The following is a 14,648-nucleotide window of genomic DNA, read 5'->3' on the forward strand; positions in this document are numbered from 1 at the left end:
CTTAAATGTCCCAGTAGGGCTGACAGCCCTTTGAAAATGGCATCAGCGCATGTGCACAGGCAGCTGCGCCATTGCTGGGGATGGACAGCTCGCCCCCTTCACGTGATCGGGGGGGTTGGGGGGACGGCCTGCCCCAGTTATTTAACTGAGCTGCCATGCTTGGAATTGCGGCAGCTCTTTGGTATGCAGCCATTTCTTTTTGCCCACCGCTGGGCTTATAGAATTCAGCCCTAATTGTGCAATCGAGTCACCAAGTAGTAATGTGGGGGGAATTTCTGAACTTTATCTCGTAGCTCCATGCCATTTTATGTTGCTTTTGATAAAATTATTTTTGTCATCGGGTGTGTTTTTAACTTGATCTTAAATCTTTTAAATGTTGTTTTAATTTTGTCGCTTAAGTATATTTTATGGCTTTCCTACACTGTTCCTCTCTTAAAAAACCTCTCCACCCCTCACCTGTTGATTTAACTGACTAGTGGAAACCTCAATCAGTGGCCTGCTTGGCCAGCAAGCCTTTGAAACTCTTGCTCCTGATGGTACACACATCATACACCTCTGCAAAACCAACTGTTCTTCTGTTCTTGGCTACTGACCCATTCTGCTCCCACATCATTGATCTTTAGCCCGTAGTCAACATCTACTGCACTACAACCCATTTTTGATTGCCACTGATAACTGCCCCGTGTTTCGTTTTTATTCATTCACTGGATGTGGGGATTGCTGGCAAGGCCAGCATTTATTGCCTATCACTAAGTGCCCTGGAAAAGGTGGTGATGAGCTATGTTCATGAACTGCTACAGATGGTGTGTTGAAGGTGCTCCCACAGTCCGGTTAAGTAGGGAGTTCCAGGATTTTGAACCAGTGAAAATGAACGAACAGCAATATACTTCTAGGTCAGGATAACGTGTGACTTGGAGGTGGTAGTGTTCCCATGTGCCTGCTGCCCTTGTCCTTCTACGTGTAGAGGTGGGGGGTTTAGAAGGTGCTGTCAAAGGAGGCTTGGCGAGTTCCCACAGTGCATCTTATAGATGGTACACACTGCAGTCACATTGCGCCAGTGGAGAAGGGAATGAATGTTTAAGATGGTGGATGGGGTGTCAATCAAGCGAGATGCTTTGTTCTAAATGGTATTGAGCTTCTTGAGTGTTGTTGGAGGTACACCTGCACCAATCCAGGCAAGTGGAAAGTATTCCATCACACTCCTAACTTGTAACTTGTAGGTGGTCAAAAGGCTTTAGAGAGCCAGGAGGTAAGTCACTCACCACAGAATAGCCAGCCTTTGACCTGCTCTCTTAGCCACAGTATTTATTTGACTAGTCCAGTTAAGTTCCTGGTCAATAGTGGAACCCAGGATGTTGATGGTGGGAGACTGAAAAATGGTAATGCATTGAATGTCAAGAGGAGATGATCATTGATTGGCACTTATGTGGCATGAATGTTACTTGCCACTTATCAGCCCAAGCTTGGAAGTTGTCCAGTTCTTGCTGCACACGAGCATGGACTGCTTCATTACCTGAGGAATTGTGAATGGAACTGTACAATGGCATACTGCCTACTTAAAGCCTATTGTTGCTCTCTTACTTTTCTCAATTGTCAATGTGACAGTTGGTCTACCTACTTCCAAAGTAAAACTCATTGCTCCTTCAGTCTGCTGGGGCCAGCACAAACCGCCACCCCTGTGGACTACGGGCATGCTGCCACTCTCTCCGCAGCCGTTCTGCTCTTTTAATTATTTCCTTCCTGTTCGCAACAGAAGCGGCCCATCATGGAGCCCGATGCCGGGATTGCCGGGGCCCGATCTTCACGGCGGTGGTGAGGCTCCGTGGTGGCCTCCCCACTCCACTCGGCGATGGGACCCAACTTTAAATATTGAAATCAAGGATATGAATAAATTAACATACCATTCCCCGCGATCTTCCGTGTGATGGCCAGCACTCACGTGTCTTCACTTTCCTGTCCAGGGAAAGCTGGCGCCACCGAGGTGGGCAAGAGGGGAACTTATGATTTTTAGTGTACTGGTGGGGGTGGGGGTCAACTCTGCATTGCTAGTGTGGGGTTGGGGTAAGGGTTGACCTCTGCACTTTGTGCAGTTATGGAGTGGGGGGGGGGGGTGGGGGGAGAGGTCAACTATTCAATTTGTGTTTGGGGGGGGGGGAAACGGGGCTACCATTTATTTTCTGTGCATTGTGGTGGGGGGGGGGGGGGGTGCGGGGGGAACGGGTCACACATTTATGTGCAACGTAGTGGGGGGGTTCCGGGGTTGAACTTTGTACACTCTGTGCAGGTCTGGCAGCCCTTTAAAAATGGTGGCAGCACCAGTGTCTGCACAGAGGCAGCTGATGCCGTTGCCGCATCGCAAAGCCTGCCCCCGCAATGTTATTGTGTGAGCAGACTGCCCTGTGTAAGGAAATGCACCACCGGGCGACTTGCAGCCCTTTCACCCACTGCCACTCCTGGCAGCAGGAGAATAAAATTCAGCCCGTAGTTCCTGACTCCGTTGTCCTGTGTCCTGTTTAATTTGTTAGGTGTAATATTTGTGTTAGTGGTTCCTATATATTTGCATGAGCAAATATTATTTATTTTTATAAAGTGGCAAATCTCAGGGCAAGTATCATGAGTGCAGGGAATTCGGACAGGGTCATGTTCCCATAACATCTGTTGGCATGGGACCTGAACTATTTTAACTCCCAGGCCTCATTAACATTTGAAGGGCAGACTGCCTTTTTGATTGTCTGCAGAATTGGGCAGTCGGCTCACATGACCCACGCTTTCACATCTCTGCTTAAAGCAGGGCTGAGGCAGGCAGAATACTATCACAACCCATTGTATAACTCCGATGTTGCCATCTAATTTTTGGCTGTATAGTTTTCAGTCTCAGTCTGATAGCACAGCATCACTGCAATTTCAAGCACTTTGTTATGAACCCATCAATCTAATCAACCAAGGACATCAACTGTACAAACGTGATTAAATTGGATTTACGGCTTACTGTGTCTCATCTTTGTATGAGAATCACAATCACTTTAATGCCTCTTTGGGTCACCTCTTTGACTAAACTTTTGGCCACCCTTACTATTAAATACTTCTTTGGCTTTGCATCCATTTCTTCTAGTGTGCCTTGAGACGTTTGCCTTTATTAGAAAAAGCACATTTCTCCTTTGAAACTTTCTCCTGTCTTTAAATCCTGATTACTTCTGAAATTGCAGCAATTAGCATGCTGCCCCCATTACAGCTGCTTGACGTGATTCAATTCTGAAGGAAGCCTCACCTGCTACAAAACTCCCGATATCTCCTCTGAGAGGAATTGTGGGGCCTGAGAGAGAAAAGGTTTACCCATTGTCACCTGCTCAAGTGATAACAGTCTTCGGCCACCCCTTCAGAAGACTTCTTGCCTTTGTTTCCCAGCGCTCCTCCCTTATCCCCCTTGTTTTTTATCTCCTGCCTCCCCTCTACCTTGGCTGAAATTCCTTCCCGTCTCCTCCAGTACCACCTCCATTCCCCTCTCCTTACTTATGCTACTGGTATCTCCCCTTCCTCACCCCACCGCCCCCCACAAATGCACATACTCACTTCTCCTGATTGGGTCCAATTAACCAACCCTCGAACTCCACTCAACCTGAACAAAGCACTCTCACAAAATTCCATTTCAAAATTCATAGAAAACTCCAGTGTCAGGGTTTGACTTTGGTATAATCTATTTTAAAAGTGTCAACATTTACTTATAGCACCTGTTAGAGCTGGAGATGGCGTTTATAACTTTAAATGACCTGTCATGGCAATTTTAGCTCTAAATCGATTAATGGAATTCTGCACGAATGTGCTTACCTTTAAAATAGTCTAAGGATTGAAAGGCGAATGTGTTGTAAGCTCTACTGATTCTTTAAAATGACCAAAATGCAATCTGAATAAGTCCATATTACTACCACGTGGTGAGGGGTGTGGGTGGTCCCCACTGTTCAACATCCACCTGACTGCAGCAAGTGTTTTTGTAATTAGAGTTTTAACCCCTTTGTGCTTTATTTATCAAGTAAACAGACAGCAACAGGTTTTGTTGTAGTTTTAAAACAGAAGATATTGAGCAATATGCCTTATCCCAAAATTGTCGCAACTGCACCCATATATGCATTCACTCGCACACATACATAAGAGACAGATAGAAAAGAAAAGGGGTGAGTGGTTTGAAGTGATGTAGTGTTTTGGGGGTTCACAGTAAACCTGTTGAATCTTTTTGGAGGTCAATTTCGCTTTAGTTGCAGGCCTGTGGTGTTTGTAGATTTCCCTGTTGGTTGAAATTCCACTTGGAAGACAGGGGATCACTTCCAGTTCTCTACTGCACAAGTTGAAATGTAGAATTCACAGCAGAGCACCTTCATTTTGGCTTGCTGGATTTTCTCCCAGCTTTCAGTTGGACAGGCTTTGGTGATGCTTTGTCCTGGGTCTCTCTCTCTCTCCAGAGAGCTACTTTCTAAGCTAAAAGTCTCTCACTTTTTGCTTCTGTTGGGAGACACAGATCTTCCTCCCTGTGGTGACCGACAATGGCCCTGCATGTGGCTACTTCATACCTTCTTTGTTTCAGGATAACCCATTCAATTCAAAAATGTCTCGATGGCTTCAGGATGGGTACAATTGACACCTTTTAGCTAGGAATGTATTCTTGTGTTTGCACCAGACAGTAAGACAGTTTGAAAATACAAGGCCAAGTCTTTTGACCTCCAATGGCCATTTTGAAGCACGTAGTCCATTTTTTAAAAATAAAAGTCCATTTTTATAACTCCTCAGGTTGAGTTCTTGTATTTTCAATCACTGCACTTTTACGTGAGCGTAACACCTCCCCCAAAAGGGAAAAAATCAAATTCCTTGGATTTCATTTTTATGTTGTTTGGTTTTTAGGTTTAGAAAGAAAGAAGGTATGGGGTCACACCACCACACACATGGCACCCACACCTCAATCTCACAACTGCTACAGCTGGCATTGTCTGTAACAGCCATTTCTTGTCCACGTTTGAGTTTTACATCATCTTTTCTTTGGATGAGGCACAATTATAATTGAACTTTTGCTTTTTGGGCAATGAGGTTTTTGCCCCAAGAAAACTTCTGTTTAGAACATTTGCTTTTTTAAAAAATCTGGGTCCCACTTTTACTGCTCCAATGCTTGTAACATACCAATTTCCATTACTGCATTGTTCTTGGCTTTTTGCAAATTTCACTGCCTGTATAATAGTTAACCCCTAAACTACCGCTTTCATAGAATCATAGAAAGTTTAAGGCACAAAAAGAGGCCACTTAGCCCATCGTGTCTGTGCCAGCCAAAAAATGATCCACCTATTCTAATCCCACCTTCCAGCATTTGGTCCGTAGCCGTGCAGATTATGGCACCTGAGGTGCATATCCAGACTCCTTTTGAATGAGTTGAGGGTTTCTGCCTCAACTACCCTTCCAGGCAGTGACTTCCAGACCCTCACCACCCTTTGGGTGAGAAGGTTTTTCCTTATTCCCCCGTCTAATTTTTCTACCAATCACTTTAAATCTATGCCGCCTCGTCACTGACCTTTCTGCTAAGGTGAATAGGCCCTTCACCTCCACTGTATCCAGGCCCCTCAACATTTTGTACATTTCAATCAGATCTCCCCTCAGCCTTCTCTGTTTCAAGGAGAACAACCCCAGCCTATCCAATCTTTCCTCATAACTGCATTTTTCCAGTCCTGGCAACATCCTCGTAAATCTCCTCTTTAGTGCAATTATATCCTTTCTGTAATGAGGTGACCAGAACTGCAAACAGTACTCAAGTTGTGGCCAAACCAATGAGTTATACAGTTCCAGCATAACCTCCCTGCTCTTATATTCTATACCTCAGCTAATAAAGGAAAGTATTCCATATGCCTTCTTAATGACCTTATCGACCTGTCCTGCTACCTTCAGGGATCTGTGGACATTCACTCCAAGGTCCCTCACTTAGTATTTTCCCATTAATCTTGTATTCCTTTGCCTTGTTTGACCTCCCCAAATGCATCACCTCACACTTCTCCAGGTTGAATTCCATTTGCCACTTTTCTGCCCATCTTACCAGACCATTAATGTCTTCTTGCAACCTACAGCTATCCTCCTCGCTATCTACCACATGGCCAATCTTTGTGCTGTCTGCAAACCTCTTGATCATGCCCCCGACATTTACATCAAAATCGTTTATACCACAAAAAGCAGGGGACCCAATACTGAGTCCTGTGGAACGCCACTGGAAACAGCCCTCCAGTCGCAAAAACACCCGTCAACAATTACCCTTTGTTTCCCACCACTGAGCCAATTTTGTATCCACCTTGCTGCATTTCCCTGGATCCCATGGGATTTTATTTTCTTCACCAATCTATTTTGTGGGACCTTGTCAAAATTCTTGCTAAAATTCATGTAGACCACATCAACTGCACTACCCTCATCTATCTTTACTTCTTCAAAAAATTCGATCAAGTTAGTCAAACAAGATCTTCCCTTAACAAATCCATGCTGACTATCCTTGATTAACCTGTGCCTTTCTAAGTGACAGTTTATCCTATCTCTCAGAATCGATTCCAATAATTTGCCCACTACTGAGGTTAGACTGACTGGCCTGTAATTATTCGGTCTATCCCTTGCTCCTTTTTTAAACAGAAGTACAATATTAGCAGCTCTCTAATCCTCCGTCCCCAGTGAGGACTGGAAAACGATGGTCAGACCGTCTGCTATTTTCTCTCTTGCTTCTTTTAACAGCCTAGGGCACATTTCAATTGTCCTTGGTGATTTATCAACTTTCAAGGCTGCTAATTCCATTAATACTTCCTCTCTCCCTATGTTTATCACATCCAATACTTCACACTCCTCCTCCTTAGCTACAATATCTGCATCATCCCCCTCTTTTGTGAAGACAGACGCTAAGTATTCACTAAAAAACATACCAATATCTTCCACCCCTACACATAGATTACCTTTTTGGTCTTTTATGGGTCCTACTCTCTCCTTAGTTATCCTCTTACTCTTTATTTATTGATAAAACATCGTTGGATTCACCTTAATTTTGCTTATCAATATTTCACAACACATGGGTTTAACAGTTCAGGTTCTGGCACATTGATAATTCTTATCTCTAGGGTGATGGTGGGTGATAAATTATTTTTAGCTCCTGTGAGGTGGGTGGGTTCTCCTCCTGCATTTCATCCTTAGTGAGTTCTGAATCGGTTTTGCTAGGTTAGTTCAGCTCTGGATTTAGAAACTGACACTTTGATTTTTCAGTGGACACATCTACACTGACCTCACTTTTAGTTTTCTGGTGGTTTTCACAAGTGTTGCTTACCTTAGGGTATTTTCCCTTTCTTTTTCCTTTTACTTCGGGAATGGATTTTTCCCTAATCTGCCCCATGTCCTCTGGGACACTAGGGCTGGCAAGTGGTTGTCCAGCTTCCTCTGCACTCCCCTGTGGCACTTCACTAGGTGAGGCATCTCCATCACTCTTGGCTTCCCTGTTTGGGAACTTTCCCTGTCCCCATTTGAATCTTTAAAGAAGGTTTCGGTGAACAATTTCTGGTGCTTTTCCTTCTACCTTCGTTGCTTTTATCTCAGCTCCTTTAAATTCTTCTGGCTCTATCTTGGCCTTTTTGAATTCCGCTGGCTCTATTTTGGCCTTTTTAAATTCTACTGGCTTTCCTTTAGCCTCTTTAATCTTTACTGGCCCTATCACCCACTGTGGGATTTTTGGGACTTCCTCAGCCCTCAGCAGCTATGCAGTTTTGTTTGTTCCCCTCAGTTTCTCTAGTCTCTATGGACTGTTCTCGACCCTCTGGGTACAATAGTGTGCTTCCTGCCAGGTCATTGCCCATCAATAGTTCAACCCCCTGCATTGGTAAGCTCGGAATGATCCTGACCGTCGCTACTCCAAAGGCCAACTTACTCTGTAGGTAAACTTTAACGAAGGGAACCTTAAAGCATTTGCCAGTAAGCCCTTTCACCAATACCGTGGTATTTCTTCTGCTCTTCGGATGGCATTTCTGTAAACTTGACAGCCAGTAGGGTTTGAAAACAACTGGTGTCCCTGAGGATGGTGCCTGGGATACAATTGGAGTCATTTTTCCTTTTTGTAACAAGGTCGGGTATGTGCATTGTTCTTGAGATATGTTGGAACATATGCCTAACACTTTCATAGCTATGGACACTGGCTTGACTGCAGCACCTCCTGTTGGTTTTTTGGAATACCAACAATTGCCACACTGGAAACCACATTGGGCATGTCCCTACTGGTTTATCACCTGTGTTCCTTCTTTTAAAAGTTGGAGACTGGTTTTCCTTCCCTACTCTCCTTTTTTTCTTGCGCCCATTTCTGCTTCATCTGCATCCCTGCTACCTCTCCCTAGCCTGTAAGAGTTGCTAGACCCAAATTTATTCTGAGTTAGGTGTCTGTGTATTAACTCATAGTCATCAGCCATTTTTGCTGCTTCTCTTACCCTTGTAACTCTTTGTTCTTCAATATGGTTTCTTATACTAACTGGGATGCTATTTTAAAATTCTTCCAGAAACATTTCCATATGAGGGTTCTAGCTCAAGAGATCATATCCAGCGATTGAAAGCCCTCTGTTTAATTCTTTTGAATTCAGTGTAAGTCTGTGCGGGTCTTTTCCTAGTGTGTCTGAATTTCTGTCGATATGCTTCAGATACTAACTCATGTGCATTGAGAACTGCAATTTTAGTTTGTTCATAGTCAGAGGAACTTTCTTCTGATAACAGGGGAAACGCTTCATAAGCCCTACCTGCCTTGAAAGAAGAAAGTCCAAATTCTTTTGGCCATTTTAGCCTGGTAACTATTTTCTCAAATAAGATAAAAATGACTCAACCTCCTCCTCATTCAATTTTGGCACTAGTCTTGAGTGTCTCAGTACATCAAAGTTTTGCACTGAATTGAAGATAAGATTTTAGTGGCTGGTGGCATCTTCATATTGGATTTGCAGCCTTACTAACTCAAACGGTTTCACCTCTCTTTCCTCTTTCTCCTTCTGAAACTCCCTTTCTTCCCTTTGCTTTTGAAGCTGAAGCACCCTTTCTTCCTTTTCCTTTTGAAGCTGAAACTCTCTTCCTTTTCCTTCTGAAACTGCATCTCCCTTCTTTTCAACTGCAACTGTATTTCGTCTCTTTTCCCCCTTCTCATAGACACCCCACCCCATCTTAATGCACAGTGTTCAGTTGCATTCATTGACCAGAAACTGAATTAGACCAGCCACATAAATGCTGTGGCTATAAGAGAAAGACAGAGGCTGGGAATTCTGCAGCTATATATATATGGCTACTCCAGTTCAGTTTCTGGTCAATGGTAATGCCCAGGATGTTGATAGTGGGAGATTCAGTGATCATAATGCCGTTGAATGTCAAGGGGAGATGTTAGATTCTCTCTTGTTGGAGACGGTCATTGCTGGCACTTGTGTGGTGCGAATGTTACTTGCCACCTATCAGGCCAAGCCTGGATATTGTCTGGGTCTTGCTGCATTTCTACATGGACTGCTTCAGGATCTGAGGAGTAGCAAATGGTGCTCAACATTGTGCAATCATCAGCGAACATCCCCACTTCTGACCTTATGATTGAAGGATGATCATTGATGAAGCAGCTGAAGATGGTTGGGCCTAGGACACTACCCTGAGGAACACCCTGCAGTGATGCCCTGTAGCTGAGATGATGACCTCCAACAACCACAACCATCTTCCTTTGCGCTAGGTATGACACCAGCGGAGAGTTTTCCCCCTGATTCCCTTTGACTCCAGTTTAGCTAGGGCTCCTTGATGCCATACTCTGTCAAATGCTGCCTTGATGTCAAGGGCAGTCACTCTCACCTCACCTCTTGAGTTCAGCTTTTTGTCCATGTTTGAACCAAGGCTGTCAGGTCAGGAGCTGAGTGGCCCTGATGGAACCCAAACCGAGCATCATTGAGCAGGTTATTGCTAAGCAAGTGCCGCTTGATAGCACTGTTGACGACACCTTCCATCACTTTACTGATGATAGAGTGTAAACTGATGGGACGGTAATTGGCCAGGTTGTACTTATCCTGCTTTTTGTGTACAGGACATACCTGGGCAATTTTCCACATTGCTGGGTAGATGCCAATGTTGTAGCTGTACTGGCACAGCTTGGCTAGGAGTGCAGCAAGTTCTGGAGCACGGGTCTTCAGTACTATTGCTGGAATATTGTCAGGGCCCATAGCCTTTGCAGTATTCAGTGACTTCAGTCCTTTCTTGATATCACGTGGACTGGCATCTGTGATTCTGGGGACTTTAGGAGGAAGCCGAGATGGAGCATCTACTCGGCACTTCTGGCTGAAGATTGTTGCAAATGCTTCAGCCTTATCTTTTGCACTGATGTGCTGGGCTGCCCTATCATTAAGGATGGGGATATTTGTGGAGCCACCTCCTCCAGTTAGTTGTTTAATTGTCCACCACCATTCACGACTGGATGTGGCAGGACTGCAAAGCTTAGGTCTGATCCATTGGTTATGCGATCGCTTAGCTCTGCTTACGCTGTTTGGCACGCAAGTAGTCCTGGGTTGTAGCTTTACCAGGTTGACACCTCATTTTGAGGTATGCCTGTTGCTGCTCCTGGCATGCCCTCCTGCACTCTTCATTGAACCGAGGTTGGTCCCCTGGCTTGATGGTAATAGTAGAGTTGGGGTTTGCCGGGCCATGAGGTTACAGATTGTGGTCGAATATAATTATGCTTCTGCTAATGGGCCACAGTGCCTCATGGATGCCCAGTTTTGCTTTGCTAGATCTGTTCCAAATCTATTCCATTTAGCACAGTGGTAGTGTCACACAACACGATGGAGGGTATCCTCAATGTGAAGATGGGACTTTGTCTGCAAAAGGACAGTGCAGTGGTCTCTCCTACCAGTACTGTCATGGACAGATGCATGGGCGGCAGGTAGATTGGTAAGGATGAGGGCAAGTATGTTTTTCCCTCGACACCATCCAGGACAAAGCAGCCCACTTGATTGGCATCCCATCCGCCACCTTCAACATTTATTCCCTCCACCACCGACGCACAGTGGCAGCAGTGTGTACCATCTACAAGATGCACTGCAACAACGCATCAAGGCTCCTTCTACAGCACCTTCCAAACCCGCAACCTCTACCACCTAGGAGGACAAGGGCAGCAGATGCATGGGAACACCACCATCTGCAAGTTACCCTCCAAGCCACATACCATCCTGAGTTGGAACTATATCACTGTTCCTTCACTCTCGCCGGGTCAAAATCCTGAAACTCCCTTCCTAACAGCACTGTTGGTGTACCTACACCCCAAGGACGCAAATGGTTCAAGAAAGCAGCTCACCACCACCTTCTCAAGGGCAATTAGGGATGGGCAATAAATGCTGGCCTAACCAACGATGCCCACATCCCATGAACGAATTTTTAAAAAATCATAACTCCTCAGATACTGAAGCAGTCCGTGTCTATATGCAGCAAGACCTGGACAACATTCTGGTGTGGGCTAATAAGTGGCAAGTAACATTCACGCCACATAAGTGCCAGGCAATGAACATCTCCAACAAGGGATAATCTAACCATCTCCCCTTGATATTCAATGGCATTACCATCGCTGAATCCCCCACTATCAACATCCTGGGGGTCATGATTGACCAGAAAATTAACTGGAGCAGCCACATAAATACTGTAGCTACAACAGCAGGTCAGAGGCTGGGAATTCTGTGGCAAGTAACTCAGCTCCTGACTCTCAAAAGCCTGTCGACCATCTACAAGGCAGTCAGGAGTGTGATGGAATACTCTCCATTTGCCTGGATGAGTGCAGCTCCAATAACACCCAGGAAGCTCGACACCATCCAGGATGGGGCAGCCTACTTGATCGACATCCCATCCACCACCTCGGAGATTCACTCCCTCTGCCACTGGCGCACAGTGGCGGCGGATTGCGCCATCTATGGGATGTGCTGCGACAGCTCACCGGGCCTCCTTCAACTGCATCTTCTGTGCCTACGGCCTCTGCCAACTAGGGGATAGGGGCAGCGGATGCATGGGGGCACCACCTGTGGGTTCCCCTCCAGGTTGCACACCACCTTAACTTAGAGGTGTGTCAACCGTTCCTTCCTTGTCGCTGGGTTGGGGTCCTGGAGCTCTGGCCCTGGCAGCGCTGTGGGTGTGCTTGCGCCGCATGGACTGCAGCAGTTCGGGTGGGGAGGCGGCTCACCACCACCTTCTTGGGGCGCAACTGGGGATAGGCGACGGATGCTGGCCTTGCCTGTGACACCCATGTCCCGTGAAAGAATAAAAAAAAGTTCCTTTTCCCCCTCCTCTCACTGCAGTGCGTACCATGTGCTTATAGAATCACACAGTACAGAAGGAGGCCATTTGGCCCATCATGTCTATGCTGGCTCTTTGAAAGAGCTATCCAATTAGTCCCACGCCCTCATCTTCTTTCCCAATAGCCCTGTAATTTTTCCCCTCAAGGACGTTCAGTTGTGTGGATAGACTGTTTTCCTTGGAGAGGAAAGGTTTGAGGGGAGATTTGATGTGGGTATTCGGAATCATGAGGGGTCTGGGTGGGGTGGATGGGGATGGGTTGTTCCCATTGATGGAAGAGACTAGGGTGGGATACAGATTTGAGGGTAATTGGCCAGGGAAGCAGTAGTGACATGAGGAAAGATTTCTATGTGCAGCGGGTGCTTGGGATCTGGATTGCATTGCCTGAGGGTGTGGTGGAGGCAGGTTCAATCGAGGCATTCAAGAAAGAACTGGACTGTTATCTGAATAGGAAGAATGTGCAGGGCTACGGGGAGAAGGCGGGGGAATAGCACTAAGTAAATTGCTCCATTGGAGAGCCAGACATGACAGGCCTAATGACTTCCTTCTGTGCTATAATAATTCTGTGATTCTGTACCTTATAACTGTAGAATCTATAACATGTAAGATTTTTAATGATTGACAGGAAGTGTGTGCAACGTTTTACTATTATAAATTCTTTTGTCTACATTTACAATGGAAACTGACTATGTAAATTTGTCACACCATAATTACACCTCCCACCAATGCCAGTGCTTCTGTATCACCACTGGTGGCAGGGTGTAATTATAGTGTGACAAATTTCTGGCCGGTTTCTACTGTAAATGTGAATTTATAGGAATTTGGGATAGAATATATAAAACTGGGGACTAAATTACAAGTGTGTGCCCTAGTCCAATTATCCCCAAATACTCACCTTAAGACCACACTTGGTCTTGGCTCCCCACGTGCCACAGGAGATTGCTTAGTAATGTATAAAACACCATGAATATTTTGTAGTAAAGTAGAAGTCTTTCAACAAATATTTAGCCTGGTGAAATGACGTAGTGTAAAACATGTCAATTGCATGTTGCACTTACCAATACTGGTGATATAAACTCCATCATCCAATGAAAACAGGGCAACTATACCACATGAATCCATGGCATTATGACATTCCTGTATGAAATTAATTCATCACTTTCAAAATGTTACTCATCTTAAAGTTGCACCAAGAATTACAGGCGATTATTAAATGGTAGCAATAAGAGAGGAAGCAGGTAGGATGTCATTTTCAAATCTCTCTGGCAAGAGGTTTTGATGTGTATGATAAAGCCTGTCTTTGTGTTGTTATAATAACTGCATTTTGGACTAGATGCCCAGTTATCTGCATTCACAGATGGAAATCTGCAGAGCTCCCCAGCTTCTGCCTGCCACTGCACTCTCCATGGGACTAAGGGCTGCTGCCTGCCTGCTGGTGGGTATTCTCTGATAGTTTTGGAAGATGGGTTGGGAATGCAGGAGGCAGTGTTGAGGGGGCAGGAAGAAAAGTACTAGCATTAAATGGGGGAGTCACAAAAGATGACATCTTGCAAAACACAACATATGGATGTCCCGTGGATAAAAATGCTGTTTTTAAAAAATTGTGTCTTAGCTTTTGCTAGTTTTCTGGATTGACACACGTGGATAAATAATCTTCAGTCCTTTCTCACCAAGACCCAGATTTGGCTCTTCTACTCAACAGAACGTCAACGATGGGAAACCTCTTCTACAAACATAACTATATTTAAAAAATTAAAAGTAATTAAAATCGACCAACACCTCTTCACTCCACAGTGGAGGTGCAAAGGGGCGGGCAACGATTCTAAACGCTGCGCTTGCGCACAAGCTTCCCAAGCCCCGCGGCGCCGGGGAACTCAGGCGGCTGGTGACGCTGCTGCTCGCGGGGCACGGCGGAACTCGGGGAAGTTGGTGACGCTGCTGCTCGCGGGGCACGGCGGAACTCGGGGCTGTTGGTGACGCTGCTACGCGCGGCTGGAGCATGCGCGAGCGGTAAACAGGCGGCTAGATTTGCGCCGGCTCTGAAGGTACGTGAAAGGGTTACCGCTGATCGGAGGGTTTTACGGTGAAACTGTGCAATTCAGTTCCCAGTTCCGTTGTGTCTCCTTCGGCTACTTGACTGACTGGCCGAGCGAATGCTTTGTATGATTCAGACCTCAATCAGGCCTCGTGATGAAACAATACGTTAGTGAAAGCAAAGAATTGTTGGGAGAATCAAGAACGTTATTATCAGACAAAATGATTATATATTGTACTCAATTTAATACTTTTCCTAGTGTTTTATTAAACTGACAGTTGAAGTTATTGAAAGT

General features: G+C 45.3%; 1 protein-coding gene across 1 annotated transcript in view; it reads left to right on the forward strand.

Moving 5' to 3' along the window:
* The first annotated feature begins 14,210 nt into the window (after window positions 1-14,210).
* The window catches only part of LOC137375298 (mitofusin-2-like), a 94,921-nt gene continuing 94,483 nt past the window's right edge, over window positions 14,211-14,648 (forward strand). Inside the window, exon 1 of the mRNA XM_068042251.1 lies at window positions 14,211-14,363. The gene's annotated coding sequence lies outside the window, so the exon portion shown is untranslated. The remainder of the gene's footprint in view (window positions 14,364-14,648) is intronic.

Source organism: Heterodontus francisci, chromosome 11 (assembly GCF_036365525.1).
Source record: "Heterodontus francisci isolate sHetFra1 chromosome 11, sHetFra1.hap1, whole genome shotgun sequence".
Classification (NCBI taxonomy): Eukaryota; Metazoa; Chordata; class Chondrichthyes; order Heterodontiformes; family Heterodontidae; genus Heterodontus; species Heterodontus francisci.